We start from the raw sequence: 17574 nt of genomic DNA on the forward strand, positions 1-17574 counted from the left end.
GAACTGAGGAGTTTTCTAATTACACTCTTACATCCATTAAGACTTGAGTTTTACCCTTTCCCTAGAGATGTTTAATTAAATTCTATTTTAAAGGTTTTTATCTAAATTTTATACAACTTAGAATAATTTATCACGCCAACCAAGTACAAAGACAGTGTTTGCGAGTAAATAACTGTTTCTTTATCTTGTATATTCTTCGATGAATAATACATGTCATTTGACTATTATATAGAAATATCTTAACATTTATTGTGTGTATTTTATATTGAGTTTAAGTTGTTATAGCATTACATTATAACGGTCATTATCAGCTGTGGTGCATTTCTCATAACTGGATCCTTAACAGTTATCAGTATCGAGACAAAATTAAGCTCATTGATTGTTCATTTTAATAATACGGTTGTGACCATACTATAAAAAGATAAAAGATATATTCTTTTTTTTATAGAACAGGGGGCAAACGGGCAGGAGGCTCACCTGATGTTAAGAGATACCGCCGCCCATGGACAATTTCAATGCCAGAGGGCTCGCGAGTGATTTGCCAGCCTTTTAATACATGGTTTAAGATTTAATTATATAGGATAGACTATAAAAATAGATTTACCTAACCGAACCGGTTCAAATCTGGGCACCACAATACATTATCATCACATAGTCTAACTTAGATAAGACAATACCTAGGCATGTCAGCACCAATGTTTTTAAAACTTATATTAGTTCGTAGTTGTACCACGCCATTCAAAGGTGACTAGATCACATGAAGTTAAAGTAAGTTTGAGATAACTTTTGCAAACAAACTCCCAACTTTGGCTGGTCACAATTGTATATCGGGCTTAATTTATACAACTCAAACTCATAAAAATTATTTTATTTTATTTATTTATATAGGTAAACAAGTACACTTATAGCGTCAGAAAAGAAGTTTAATTGTTAATTTACATTCAAGTTCGCAAGTCCAGGGCGTAGACCGGGCAAGAAGAGGTGGCAAGAAACTTTCCGCCACTTTTTTTAATCGCTAAGTTTTGAGACATACAAATTGTTTGAACTGGAGCAAATCAAACCCAAATATTAGGATTTACGTTTACCATACTTTTTTCATTGCTACGTCATAAGTTTATGGCCAGATAAAGAAGGCGGTGCATCATACGACCGAATTAGTACAAGCGGGTTAGCTTAGGTCAATACAATTAGCTGTAATTGTTTGGAACGTGGTGCCAGCCCTAAGTTGTCCGTGTTCGTGGGTGCTTGTGAATTGTGTATTGTGCTGTGATCATTTGCGTAAGTTTTTTTATAATACTTATCGCTTAAATTAAAATGTCCTTTTAATAATCATACAGTTTTATACTAAAAAATATTTTCTTTAGTATGTTTTTATAATTTACTTATAAAGTAATTAAATTTTAATGACATTTTTATTCAGTAGTCAATAAGTAAATACAAGTGTCTTAGTAGCACGTATGAAGAGCACTGTTAGCTAGGCAAACTATTCATAAGCGGCGGGCATTTGAACCTGGCATCAACAGAATTTCTTTGTATGGAGTTAACATATGCCCATAGAGCGAAAGAATTATTTTCAGTAATATCAGTGTGTCAGGCACATAAAGCTGACCACATAGTAATAAAAGACTATCAATGAAACGTGTAAAAGACACGAACGACACAGGAATGTTAAATTCGTCAATTTTTTTTACTTTTAACGTTCGATGTTTAAATAATGTCAAATGAAAAATGACACATCGTGTCAGCCGTTTCAATTTGTTACAATGCAAATATTTTAGCGTTATTTTTCAAAAGCGCCATTTTTTGCGGTTGATAAATTCATATGGTGTCATTATTCATCTGTGACAATTGTAAACCAAATGCTCTCTGGTTTTAAAATTTGATAGGAAGGTGATCTTATATAAACTAAACCTTTCTCAATAAATTTCTTATCTATTACGATATAAATATCTCTCGCAGTCTTCATTCTTTCATATGAGATTTAAAAACAAATACTTATCTTCGACTTATCCTGATATGTATAAACGCAATTAAAAATTATTTAATATATCCGATCTTAAGTAATATATTTCAAATGTTGTCTATGGCGAGCGATTATGTCAAGTATCTTTTTTAAATATGATTTTAAATTTGTTTGACTTTATTCAATTCGGAGTCGTGCCACGGAATATTTTTTTTTACAGAATTATATAGTAAAATGATGATATGTTACATTAGAAAACTATAAACTGTTTGTTTGTAAACCCAATCTTAATCAACAGTTCTAAGGTTAAAATGAAGTAATTACTTTCTTTCCTATACATATATAGATTTGTTCCTACCTAATAATGGATTGGTAATAAAACTTTGACAATTTATCAATCGAGATAACATCAAACTTTTACTTATCGTATTCCGCTTTTCGTTCCTTTGACGTTCCCGTCTGTGCCTGACATGCGGAGAAACTCCAAACGAATTAATAGTCTAAGATTCAGCAACAACTCGATAATTGTTCCAATGTTATCAATTAAATGTTTTATAGTATTGTCCTTTACTAATATAGCTTTTGCGCATTTAAAGAAAACACTTTATTACCGGATTGAAGCTATGTATTATTGTAAACTTATAATTATTTAACACTAGAAAGACAGGAGCAGTCATTTGACTGTCAATTTGAATTTAATGTTGAATAATTCACAAACCATTTGACGTAACGTATTGAAACTTTGTGACTTTTATTAATATTAGTAGTTAAATGAAACTATGTATCAAAATAACTCACATCGCTTTTGTTTATTATTTAAAATCTTGATATACCGACAAAGACGGCGGCAGTCATTTGACGGCTGCGATCCGATAAGTGTTTATAAGTTTCAAGTTTAAGTTTTTAAAAGTTTCTGAGCTTCAAGGTCTTATCACCTCTACCGACGGTACGTCGTGGTCACTTCAACTAGACAAATTTGCACTAATATCAGACGTTTGGAACAAATTTATTGAGAACTGCTTATCATGCTACAAGCCAGGAGAAAATTTTACAGTAGACGAACAACTGTTTTCTACTAAGGTTACATGCAGGTTTCTTCATTACATTGCTAACAAGCCTGATAAGTTTGGAATAAAATTTCTTGCTTATGTCGATGTGGATTCAAAGTTTGTGCTCAACGGCTTTCCTTATTTAGGAAAGGACGAAAGCAGGCCACAAAACCAAAGCCTTGGTGAATCCGTTGTTATGCGTCTCGTGGAACCTTTTGCAAATACTGGCCGAAATATAACTACTGACAACTTCTTTACATCGATAAGCTTGGTAAATAACTTGCTCGCAAAACGCACTACGATTGTAGGAACTATGAACGGGGCACTACGAGAGATTCCACCTTACGTCAAATCACTTCATATGATTTTGTTTGAAACAACAATCCTGAAATCCGATAGATGTACACTCACAATTTATCAAGGAAAACGAAAAAAGAACGTGTTATATATTAGCACGTTACATAACAATGTTGAAATAGACTCCAATTACCCTAAGAAAAAGCCAAAAACGGTGGCTTTTTACAATGCTACCAAGTACGGCGTGGATGTGGCTTACCAGATGGCATAAAATCATAGTGTCAAAGCGGCATCTCGAAGGTGGCCGTACATTTTTTCAATTCTTCTCGATATTCTACTCAAAATCCAGAAACTCGGAAAATGTTATGTACAAAAGTACAAAAATAAAACTAATAAAGACACTTGTAAAAAGCCACTTTGCGGCTCTTGTAATGTAAAGAAAATGTTAAAATGTAAAATATGTGTATAAATATTATAATTAATCATACATCAAACCCTGTTTTATTACTATAGTTACCATTTTTAACAGCTAAAATAATAAAAAAAGGTGTAATCTATTGGAGGAGTCATTTGACCGGTCGCCGTCTTTGTAGGTAGATAGATTTTCCCGTCTTTCTAGTGTTAAACATAATTTTAAATTTATCCGACGTTTCGCGTTTTACAGCGTGCGTAGTCACGGTGACTGAAGACAAAAAGGTGTTGAATGTCAAAAAAAGTATCACAGCTGTAGAAAAAGTAGGATAAATTTAAAATTATGTATTATAATTATTAATTTTAAGTTTACAATAATACATAGCTTCAATCCGGTAAAAAAGTGTTTTATATAAATGTTCATACATTAAGTTTAAGGTCATATAATAAATTTATTGTATGATCTAAGCAAGTAAATAAATAATTAGTTAAATGTACTCGAAATTCTGAAAGGCTTGACGTTTCTAGTGTTTTTCAGTCTCTCACTAATCACGATTGGAACAGTCTTGTATTCGACGTTATTGGATGGAGCTACCAATTTTTCTGATTCGGCTTTTCATTTTTTACATGAATTGCTTTAAATAGGCGATAACACACGAATATAGGCTCCACTATCACGTGAATGTCTATTCAACTCCTTGACACCACGGCCCTAGTGAGAAGACTGAAAAGGACAAAACCATTTGAAAAGTGAATTAGTGTTAGTGTTCGTTAATATTTAGTGCTCAACAGTGAGTGAAAAACTAGAACACAAGATCAGTGTGTCTTCCCTTTACTAGAGACTGTAAGTAGTGTTCAAAATTCAAAATCATTTATTCATGTTGGTAATGTACACTTATGAACGTCAAAAAAATAAATTTAATGTATTTGAATGCTTCTAATTTTACATTTATTGCCAGTTTTTAAATAAAGGGCGTAGAACGGAAGAGAAGAACTGGAACTAAAGTGTTATTGGACACTTATGATAAAAATCCTTTCTCGTAAATTAGGTTAGGCTTAAATTACTTATTAGTCTTAAGTTAGGCTAGATCGTAATGTTCCATGATGTCTTATTGAAGTCTAGTATTATGAGTAAGTAGACTAGTAGTATTATTTAGTATATTAAAAAATTGGCGAAAAAAAAACGATTTTACGTAAGTATAATTAAGATCAAATTTTGATGGTCTAGAAATCTGATTGTATCTAAGTCTTGTACTTCTTAATGTCATCACTACAAAAACTTATATATTATATATGTCCCAGCTCTTATGCTATTTTTCCAACGCACCTGTAATCAGGTAAGTAGTTAAGTCAAATTATTGAGTTTAATTTTTACCTACGTTGATTGATGTGAGTCTGCCCTGTTATTCACTTCTAAAGTTCTTTGAACTCTCTCATTTCAAACAAAATTTCGACATAACGAAACGTTGACGTTAATATTTAAATTATTTCGGAATACGAAAGACATTTGAGTCGTTCTTTTGTTTACTTTAGCAAATTATGTTTTTTCTTTGTAATTGAATGTAATATTGTCCTAGCTTGTTTGTGTTTATTCACATCGCTTTGAGTTGGAAGTTTTATTAAAGTATTTTTGTCTCTTTAAGAATTATTTGTTCAAAAACATCTGACATAACTGAGTACGTTAACATTCTTTGGAATTTTAGTTTAAACTTGTTAAATATTTGATATAACGAGATATGTATTATATACAGATAGTATTAATCTCCGGTGTTTGACCTCTATTAGATAAATTTGTTTATCTCGGAAATAACTTTTTTTCTAATGCAAATAGCAGACCAATTCTAATATATCAACAATATTATTTTAAATAGTAAAATAATCAATGGTGGAGCAGTGATGGCCTAGTGGCTTCAGCGTGCGACTCTCATACCTGAGATCGTAGGTTCGATATCCGGCTGTGCACCAATGGAGTTTCTTTCTATGTGTGCATTTAACATTTGCCCGAACAGTGAAGGAAAACATCGTGAGGAAACCGACATGTCTTAGACCCAAAAAGTCTACGGCGTGGGTCAGGCACTGGAGGCTGATCACCTACTTGCCTATTAGATTTAAAAAAGATCATGAATCAGATTCAAAAATCTGAGGCCAAGACCTAAGGAGGTTGTAGCGCCACTGATTTATTTATTTTAAAATAATCAATGCATGGGTCATGTATGTAGATTACACGAAATGCAACACGTAATAAGGAATACCGCCGCCCATGAACAAAGTCATTGCCAAAATGGCTCCGAATGCATTGCCGGCCTATTAACGTATTACAGGTATCTGTTATTTTTATATCCGCAAGGGGTTTAGTTTTATTAATATACATGATATCAAATCAAATCAAATCAAGAATCATTTATTCATATAGGTAACATAATGTACACTTATGAACGTCAAAATATACTTTAAATGATTCTAATTTTACATTTACTGCGAGTTCTCAAATCAAGGGCGTAGAACGGAAGAGAAGAACTGGCAATAAACTCTCCGCCACTAGTTACTACATATACTAGTTTTAAATCCCGGCAAAATAATAATTTGTAACCTAGATAGTGCTGCATTTTATTTCAATTTCTCTACCGAGATCATACATTACTAACAAATGAAATAAGAGAATGTAAATATTTGAAGAACTCGTTTCATAAAAAGTTAAAATTTATAAAATATTTTTATGAAATACATGTATCTTATACCGGCAATTTTTTATTTGAAGCTACAATTTTTGTGAACTTTTTGAAAAATCTAACCGTCCGTTTCGCTCGTGGAAAATGGTTATGTTTTTGACAAAAATCACGGAGAGAGTTTACAGGTAATCCTTTAAACCCTCACGTTTGAAGTATCGTTAAAAGCTACAAGTTTTTTTAATTTTTTTTTTTAACTGAAGCCGAGTAAAGTGGGCTTAACAAATAGAGATGGATTGTGAGATTTTTAGTTAGTCGCGCATAAAAATATGCAAAATGAATTCAGTTACATGAAGAAATAAAATTTATCTTTGCATTCGTTATCAAGTGTGAATTTAGAAGTTTAATTTATTCCTTGACATTTGAGTTTTGTTCCACTTGTTCCCGTCTTTGAAAAAACATATTTACTGATTGTCTATTAAAAAATAACTGTTCAATAATATTAAACTGATAATAAAATTTCATATAAATCTCAATTCGCCAATTCTTGTCTATTTAGCGCAAAGCTAAAATAAATAGGAACAGTTCTAGAAAGATATGACTTACTTACATAGCCGATGTTAAAGCGTTTTTGTCGGGAATTAAAATTTATGTCGGAAGATTAATGCGAACCATCTGCCCACTGAAGTATTTCCGAACCAATTCGACTTAGGGTCCTTCAAGTAAAGAGCGTACAAATTATTAAAAGGCCGGCAACGCACTCGCGAGCCCTCTAGCATCGAGAGTGTCCATGGTGGTATCACTTAACATCAGGTGAGCCTCCTGCCCGTTTGCCCCCTGTTCTATAAAAAAAAATACATTGCATCTACAGCTGTATTCGCAATGCTGACGGATATGTGCTAAGTGACAGATATATTGTATACATATAGTTAAGAGGAAGCAGAAATCAAGTTACGATTTGACTTTCACTGCTTTCATGATGCAAGATTGGCACTCAATACTAGTTAAACAAAGTTATTACATATTAGCTCAAGTAATAGTTGCGCAACTACTCCAAAACTGTAATAACACTGTAACTTATATAATCGAGTTGGTGAAAAAACGTCGGCTTAATTATAAATGATAGAACCGCACATTAATACTATTTGTGACAAAATAAGAGACATTGAGACAATTTTTAATTTTAAAACTTAAAAAGACTGAATATGTTTAGGAAATGCCAGGTCCGGACTGTATGGCGGATGACTCATTATCTCGAAACCTGCTATAGTCAAATATTCAAAAGTCCGTTTTGCGGAATGCGCTGAAGCGTTGTCGTGGTAAAGGAGCATCCTGCTTTCAGGGCGCTGTTGTCGTATTTTTCCAAGACAACAGGCAAACAGCGATTGACATACCAGTGTGCAGTAACTGTCCTTCGATCTTCTAGTACAACTGTCGCGAAATGACTATTCCGACCAAAGAATAAGGCAATTATCTTTGTTCCTTGGCTTCTTCCTTTCTTTACCTTAGTTGGACGATCCTCGAAAAGAAACACCAACTGAGCTGATTGTCTTTTGGTTTCGGGTTCGTAGCAATATATTTATTTATTTCTTTATTAACTCTTCGTTACCTTACAATATAAAAATTTTACATGATTAAATGAAAAGGAGGGCAACTGGCGGCCTTATCTCTTTCGAGCGATTTCTTCCAGGCAACCAATATATTAAGTTTTCATCACCTGTGACGATGTCAAATGCCTGCCAATGCCTAAGCTTGCGGTATCTGCTAATACCATGCATCGCACAGCATCGATGTTGTCTTCAGTAGTCGCTGTTAAAGGACATCCCTTGCTCGGATCATCATTAAACTCGTTAAACCAATTGTAAATAGTGGCACGAGATGAGGCTTCTTTAAAAAATGCTAATCGCAGCCTATCATAGCTTTGAGGTTGAGTAAGCCCACAACAAAAGTCATAATAAATCATTGACCGAAAATTTTCTTGCGATCGATTCATTTTCCCGTGTAACAAGAGTTTTAGATTTGCCGCCAATTAACAAAAACAAATGGCACATGAATGCAATATATTATATTAGGTTACCAAAGAGTTTTCATTTTCAATGTTTCTAAGTGGCCAGTTCTAAACATTTACAATGTTACCCACGTATTTACCTACATGTCATAATTAAGATATTGGAAAATTAAATACGTTAGGAAACTGGCAAATCTTATATCCATAATCAGTGGCGTGTCTCCATAATAAAACATATAGAACTATAAGTCACATAAGCGCCGTAGCTTTAATAGTATGCATGTTTTATGGTGTTCTAATAAATGTGTGATAATTAATCATACCAATAGTTTCTAAAACGTTACAAAGGTTGGGACGTTATCTAAGGTTAATCACGCATTTGCTTTCTATGTTTGGATATTGAATTATTAAGTGATTTATTTGTGATAAACGATTTAATGATTACAAAACAAATTTGGAAGATTCTATATTGTATTTTTTTTCATTTATTGTATATTATTCTATTTTTTATTGACTTTGATTTTAAGGAATAAAAAAAAAAAAAAAAAAAAAGTATTTTATTGAATCACAAACATTAACATACATGTAAAATTGAGGTAGCCCCAGTAAGTTAAATAATACTTGTGATGGAGCAACCTCGCAACTTCCCTTAAATTATAGATTACAATGTTTGGACCAAAACAACTGACTTGACAAACTTAGTTACAAAATATATTATTTTTCTATTTATTTATTTTTGAATTAAAAACTAACTAAATTAAACAAATAATAACGCACGGTCTTTGCGTGCGTGCGTGTGAGTGCGTGCATGTGTTTGTGTGTGTGTGTGTGTGTGTGTGTGTGTGTTTGTGTGTTTGTGTGCGTGTGTGTGTGTGTGTGTGTGTGCGTGTGTGCGCGCGTGCGTGCGTGTGTGTGTGTGTTTGTGTGTGTGCGTGTGTGTGTGTGTGTGTGTTTATCTGATTCTCGTCAAAATTAATTCTGTTTCTTCATATGTGATAGTTTTCAACCACCCAGTTACGGTATTCTTACAATTATATAATAACATCGGATATATATTTAATTTCTGATTCAGTTTATTATAGATGTAGGCAGCCTGTGTAGTATATTGACGTTGAGCAAAAACTGTGTGCACGCGTGGGGCGTATGCTACAATATCTTTACGTCTCTTCTTTAGTTTACCTGGACTAAATGGTAGTGTTTTGTGCATACGTAGGGTGATATGCAAAATGTATAATTTTCTAACGCTCAATAAGCCACTATTTCTGTAAAGGTCATCGGTAGAGTATCTATATGGTTTGTAGTTCATTACTTTAATAAGGGCCCTTTGAGATCTCTCTAAATCTAAAAACTTAGTTTTAGTTGCTCCTCCCCATACGGGAATGCAGTATATTATAATAGATTGAGCCAGGGCTAGATAAACTTTATTAAGCAATGACGCGGGCATGACGTAGCGTAAGTTTTTAAATATCCAAATAAGTTTTCTAACCCGGGCCATAATTGTTTCGATGTGTAAGTGCCATGATAACCTTTGGTCCACTGTAACTCCAAGATATTTGGTAGAGTTGACACGTTCTATGGTCTGACAGCTACAATTCTGGGCAATCGGATCACCACACCTATGAATCCTAACTCCAAAGTCGTAACCCGGCTGAGATCTTTGATTCGCAGTAAAACATATAAAATTTGTTTTATTAACATTAAGTGAAAGTAAGTTGGTATTAAGCCAGCCAGCTACTTCAGCCAGACCTAGTTCAGCTGCGGATTTCACAGCCATCCAAGTCGCTCCCGTGTACACAATCGCGGTATCATCCGCGTATGAGTAGATCCGTCCGCCATTGCTCCGAATATTACAAAGGTCATTTATATATATCAGGAACAATGTCGGGCCAAGCACGCTTCCCTGCGGGACGCCATATTCCACGGTTTCTTCTTCACTTATCAAATTATTAATTTTAACTTGTTGTTTTCGACCTTGTAGATAACTTCTAAAAAGGGAGAGAGCTGTATCACGAATTCCTATGGCTTCCAGCCTGCGCAGAAGAATGGGAACGGAAACGGTATCAAATGCCTTTTTAAGGTCCAAGAATATTGTTACGCATTTAATACCTCTGTCTACATTATCAATTATGTCATTAGTAAGTGCAGTCACGGCATCTTGTGTAGACAGGCCCTTCCTAAATCCGTATTGTGTGTTGGATAAAATTTTGAATTTATTTAAGTAATTGACCAGTCTATTGTTCAGTAACTTTTCTAATATTTTAGAGATACATGGCAGTACGGATATAGGACGGTAGTTATTGACGTCGTTCAGGTCCCCACTCTTATGCACAGGCGTAATCAACGATCTCTTAAATACGGCTGGAAATATTCCTGTTTTGAAGCAGGAATTAGCCAGCTGGCTAATGAGCGGGACAATAAAGTCTCTGGACATTTTCAAAAACTTTGTGGGTATACCATCCCAACCAGGTGCGCTCCCAGAATCGAGACCCATGAGTATAGCATCCACCTCACGAGGACTAGTCTCAAGAAGAACAAACGAAGACACCCGAGAACAAATGTCTGTAGTTGTTGGGTTACCGAAGTTAAGTAAAATGTCCTCAGCTAAAGTTGACCCTATTTTAACAAAGAATTGGTTGATACGGTTTAGTGAGTCAAGCGGATTCGGAGTAATATTCAGTAGACATGTATTTGAGGATTTGGGGGTTTTAAATTGAGTTACTTCATTAATTTTTATCCAAAGCTGTTTAGGATTTTTAACTGAGTTAGCTATTTGAGTTTTATGAAATTGTCGTTTAAGTTTTTTAATTAAGTTTGAACAGAAGTTACGAAAGCGTCTAAATGTTATTTTTAAGATTACGTTAAAAGGATTTTTCTTTAGTTTAAGTTGCATTTTATTGCGAAGTTTAATACAGCGTAGGGCTCCTAGTGATATCCAAGGTTTAAGAATTCGCTTGCTATTAGAGATTGTCTTAGTTTTAGTGTTACAAAGTAATATGGTTTTTATTTCATGGATAAATTTATTAGCGAAAAAAATACATAACTCTTCATTGACAGCAAATTTTAAAGCGATGAAATATTTGTCATATCATGTTGGCGACGTTCGAGGAATTTTGTAATTTCTCGATGAAATTTGTTTTCTTATATATAAAATTCTCGTGTGTTTGTGGTTAAACTCGTCCGAAACGACTTTCCCGATTCTCATGAAATTTTGTGCGCATATTGGGTAGGTCTGAGAATCGGACAACATCTATTTTTCATCCCCCTAAATGTTACAATTAATTTTTTTTTCATTTTATATAAAAAAAAAATATTTTTTTTTGATACAATATTAGTCAATACATATAATCCCTAATTTTCACCCCTCTACGATCAACCCCTATTTTTTATATTATAAATGATATACATGGCAAAACGACGTTTGCCAGGTCAGCTAGTAATTATAATATTGTTAAAAAATGTGAATTCGTCACACTAAATAATTTTGACTTGCAACTCAAGTATGAACTAACGATGGTTCCACATGTGCTCGAGAAATAACCCTAAATTCACGGCAGTGTTAGTGCCACTATATTCACACTTTCGTAAATGCATCCTACCGCGAAATGGACGTGAATTGTACTGTTCCGATAAGTTTATTTTCCTTGACAATATAATATCTATATAAATAAAAATGAATCGTAAAATATGTTGAGCGCAACACTCGAAGACGTCTGGACCGTATTTTTTTATTTATTCCTTGAACTCTGAGAAAGGTTTTTATGGAGAGAAGAATAAAAAACGGAAAAATTTCGTTTTATTTTATTCCGGAAAAAGAAACAACTTCTATCGGGTAGCATTGCATTTGATGGTCCATCAACTACACCAAAATCTTAAGTTTTACGTATCATCTGAACGTAAACATCCAATATGGGCATCAACTCATTAAAATTGAAAGCTGTAACATTATTGTATTTAAATATATTCCCCAGGGTTCTTAAAATTCTCATATGTAATGAGGTCCTGTGATGGTTCAATGATATATCCGCACGGCAATCACTTTGCATATCTTCCTTGTTGAATCCCTACTAATATTATAAATGCGAAAGTAACTCTGTCTGTCTGTCTGTCTGTCTGTCTGTTACCTTTTCACGCCTAAACCGCTGAACCGATTTTGATGAATTTTGGTATAGAGATAGATGGAACCTTGGGAAAGGACATAGGGTACTTTTTATCCAGATCCCGATCCCGATCCCGGAATTATACGGGTGGAAACGCGGGGTGCAGTTATGTATCGCATAATTCAAATACTCCTAGCCAGCTTTTAGAATACTTTCTGCCTGACATGTCCATCAGGCCCATCGGCCTATACACTATGAATGTGTGAGTGTGACGATGCATGGTGTGGTGTGGCGGGGCTGGCGGGCGCGGGCGCGCTGCGCGGCGCGGCTGCAAAGACGTGCGGGGGACGCGGATGGCTCGGTGGGAGGAGTGTAGATCACAAAGTATGCTTACCCGAACGGGCAGACACGTGAGGGCAGACGTTGTTGGCGGACGCATGCGATATCTACAATTTTGAGCTGCAACGTATTCGCTTTCTTTACGTTTTCATTGGTGTTTAGGGTTTCTTGGATAAGCATTTTGTGTTATTTACTTAGTTGTTTTGGTTGTTATTATTAGTTTAGCATAAGTTAGTAGTAGGTAGAATTATAGTTAATAGGTAAAATAAATACTTTAATTCATTTTTTAGGATAGGTATAAAATTGTAGTAGATTAGTAGGCAGGTTTTTTTAAGTTTTTTCACATTTAGTAAGTAGTTACGGTACCTAAGAAGGTCAGCATAGTTTTTATTGAGTATTATTAGGTAAGTAATGTTGTTTTGTGAATAAAATAGTTCCAGTAGTTTCGCATATAATTTTATCGATTCATTTTGTTTTTATTCCATGTGGATAGTATATTTTTTTTAACATTTAGTTTTAGTTTAGCAATTCGTTTTGTTTTTGTTTTATTTCATGTGTATAAGTACCTACCTTAAGTATAGTTTCGTACTCAGTACCTTTAACTAAATTTTTTTGTCAGCTAAAGAATTTTTTTTTGCATAAGTACTTACCTGTTTTTATTACTTTAGGTAGGTAACTGGTTAAGTAATATGCCTCGCAAGCGTAAATCTAATTTAGCGCGTAGCTCTAAAAGAGCTCGAACTGCGCAAGTAGCTAGATCCCACGAATCTGAGGAGCAGACTCAGGCCCGGCAGATTTTAGATGCTGAGCGACACGCAACGCAAAGAGCTGCCGAGACCTATGAACAAACTCAGGCCCGGCAGATTTTAGATGCTGAGCGACACGCAACGCAAAGAGCTGCCGAGACCTATGAACAAACTCAGGCCCGGCAGATTTTAGATGCTGAGCGACACGCAACGCAAAGAGCTGCCGAAACCTATGAACATTCTCAGGCCCGGCAGATTATAGATGCTGAGCGACACGCAACGCAAAGAGCTGCCGAGACCTATGAACAGACTCAGGCCCGGCAGACTTTAGATGCTGAGCGATACGCATCATTGATAGCTGCAGAGATGCCAGAAGAATCCCAAAGACGACGTGTGTTAAATGCTGAACGGCAGTCAGAAAGGAGAAATGCGTTTACAATGTATACATGGGGAGCATATATGAGCAAGTGACATCGTTCCCTGTAGAATTTCTTAACTCCTTAGAATTATCGGGGGTGCCTTCCCATAAGTTGAGGCTAAAAGTAGGTGTCCCGGTCCTGTTGATGCGAATGCAAGAATGTGTAATGGCACACGTCTACAAATTACACACCTGGGACGCAATATTGTGAGAGCAATAATTATGACAGGAACAGCAAAGGGAGAAGAAGTGTTAATTCCCCGTATTCCAATAATCCCTACCGATTTGCCATTCCAATTCAAAAGAGTACAATTTCCCCTGAAAGCAGCATTCGCTATGACGATAAACAAAGCTCAAGGACAGACACTCAAAGTAGCTGGTGTTCATTTAGAAAAAAACTGTTTCTCCCATGGGCAACTGTATGTGGCGTGCTCACGAGTATCGAGTCCACAAAACCTACATGTTTTGACCAAAGAAGGAAAAACAAAAAATGTCGTATACAAAAACGTATTAAACTAAGTTAAGTCAGGGATCAGGGTCAGGAAAAGTCTACCTATGTTAATCTCAATAATTCAATGTGCCGGCTTCATTAGAATCGTTTCATTATAGTTTCAGAGCCTATTCAGTCCAAACAAATTTACACGAAGTAGTAGTTCTACGCAGACGAAGTCGCGGGTAACAGCTAGTATAGAATAATAGCTACTCTCTGTGGTTCCATTTTGAAATTGGATTCAAATTGGATACAAATCAGGAAAATGTAAATGAAAGACTAAAAATTTTATTAATATTGTTCCTTCTTAGCTTATTCTTTTCATTCATACTAAAAACACGAATTATAACATTATTAAATTTCGTTAAAAAAATCAACGTAATTTTAGTCAACATAAATAATAATAAATAAAAGGCTGTATAATTTATTTATTTATACGTGCTAAAGCAACGTATGCCTAAAATAATACAAGAAAATATGACATCACAAATTTAATACACATACCCATCAATTATATTAGAACATAAGGTAAACTAATTAAAACAAACTAACACAAAATATAAAAATTAATAATAACTAAAACTAAAAAGATAATATAAAAATAACAATAATAAGTTAACTACATGAAAACTAAAACGTCACTACGAGCATGATAATCAAGGCTACGGTAACATGGCAGACTGTTGTAAAACACATCAATATTTTTAAATAAATCAAGTTGTAAGAGCGAGATAGCTCATTCAATACACCAACTGTAATATGATTTGTATGGTTCTTCTTCAAAGTAGATTTATATAATGGCTTTCATCACTTAGATTTTTTTTATAGAACAGGGGGCAAACGGGCAGGAGGCTCACTTGATGTTAAGTGATACCGCTGCCCATGGACACTCTGGAGTGCATTGTCGGCCTTTTAAGAATTGGTACGCTCTTTTCTTGAAGGACTCTAAGTCGAATTGGTTCGGAAATACTTCAGTCGGCAGCTGGTAGGTTCAATTAATAAATGAAATAATTAAATATATAGTACAAGATGCATTAACTACCGTGACCTTTTATTCAAGGTTCAAGTTCTATTGTCTCGTATCATTATATCGTATCCGGTCGTCCCACTGACCATGCGACATTCATTTGCGAACGTAACGCAATATAAGCATAGATCCTTTACCATTTGAGGTAGTTTTAAATGTATGGTGTAGCTTGGGCCGTGGTTTTGTTCTGGATTCGGCTTTAATAGCACAAAAAACTTAACAAATACTGTTAAATTGGCTATAATACGTATTTTTTATATGATTGCTAAGAAGTTTGTTTCACGGCACAACTGAGGCATTGCTCTATAACTTACAATAGCGATACCAATCACAATAATTTATTTAATGAGATTTTTTCTCTAAATCGAACATCAAACTTGCAAACTAAAGCAAATGCTATTGGAAGTTACAAAGTTGATGCGAATGGCCTATAATATAGTATTTTTTTTTTTTTACAAAAAATAAATGTTATAAAAAAAGAAAAATATGAACTAAATACGAAACGATATCAAACAGAGTTTTTAATAAATAATTAACTTAATAAAAATGTTGTTAGACTTACATTGAACCTTTGGCGATTTTCATCGTAATTTCCAATCCGATAAGAAAAACTGCCTTAGGCCAACATATTTATGAAGTAATAATTTTTACGTATTACCTAAACCTTAATTAGAACACGGCTTCCCATCAGCATTAGGGGAGTATAAAACAAACTTTCTACATAAATTTATAATTTTCGCTGTTGTTTGTACCCACGAGAGTATGATGGGTACCTTTATAATGCATCCAACGAACGTACTCGACAGCAACTCGTTTGCATAATAATGAATAATTTAAGATTTGAAACTGTTACACTAATGTGAATAATATTATTAAAAACAGCCTATAAAAACTTGTCTAAAAATTTAATTATCGGCTTGGTATGGAACTGGTATTGCCATTTATAGGTACGTATTATGACCATTACATGTAGCCAGCAGACCTTGTATACAAATATTTTTTATTAGCAGAGGCATCAAAGCTGTGTTGTTTATGGCAAAGTTAATAAAATGTTTTCATTGTATAATGCGAAATTCTCCTCCAAGGTATGAGGCATCTGTTCTTGTAGACCTGCGATAAAGACAGATATTTTAAGGATTGAATAATGTGCCTCGGAGACAATATTTTAGTTAATTGGTCTATTTATCAACAAATTTGCTCATAATTATAAATTATACCAGAACTACATAAAAGTGCTATAATAGATAACTCTCTTCTAGGAAGTCAAGTAGTACAATTTTTATATGAAGTTATTGTTATGTGTGGAATAAAAATAAAAATAAATCAGTGGCGCTACAACCTCTTTAGGTCCTGGCCTGAGATTTCTGAATCTGTTTCATAAACATTTTTAAATCTAAGAGATCAGCCTCCAGTGCCTGACTTTTTGGATCTAAGACATGTCGGTTTCCTCACGATGTTTTTTCCTTTACCGTTCGAGCAAATGTTAAATCCGCACATAGAAAGAAACTCCATTGGTGCACAGCCGGGATCGAACCTACGACCTCAGGTATGGGAGTCGCACGCTGAAGCCACTAGACCAACACTGCTCTGTGGAATAAAAAAGTATGCAATATTTTTTATACATTATCGTATATTTATCATTCATTCTAGCAACAGTTTATTCCTCTTATCCTCACTATGAAAGAAAGGTTAACGATCATTATCGAGCAATTTGTGAAAATTATTACCTAATAACTTATTTTCTCGCTGGATAGTACCCAAGGGTACCAATCGGAGAAAATACTTTGCCCTAACTTTCTTAAACGAGAGAAGGTAATATATGCAAATTAGTGTAACTTTATTCCCTCAGAGCTATTAGGAAGACTTTGACCGTTTGATAAGTGTTTCCGAGGGTTTTCATTGTACTTGGTTATCCAGTGTGAATTTTAGATAAGTTTTCAAATAAATTATCATTTGTACAGGGTGATATTGTTAAACTTGGTCGAGTTCAAATGTTTATTTATAAAAAATAGTCAGCCTGATTGTACTATTTTTGTTTCATTCTGATAAATTCTGTTTATAGT

General features: G+C 34.3%; 1 protein-coding gene across 1 annotated transcript in view; it reads left to right on the top strand.

Annotated features, from left to right (window-relative positions):
• Positions 1–1220: 1220 nt before the first annotated feature.
• LOC111000563 (nephrin) overlaps positions 1221–17574 on the top strand; it is a 134074-nt gene continuing 117720 nt past the window's right edge. Inside the window, exon 1 of the mRNA XM_022270046.2 lies at positions 1221–1278. The gene's annotated coding sequence lies outside the window, so the exon portion shown is untranslated. The remainder of the gene's footprint in view (positions 1279–17574) is intronic.

Source organism: Pieris rapae, chromosome 17 (genome assembly GCF_905147795.1).
Source record: "Pieris rapae chromosome 17, ilPieRapa1.1, whole genome shotgun sequence".
Classification (NCBI taxonomy): domain Eukaryota; kingdom Metazoa; phylum Arthropoda; class Insecta; order Lepidoptera; family Pieridae; genus Pieris; species Pieris rapae.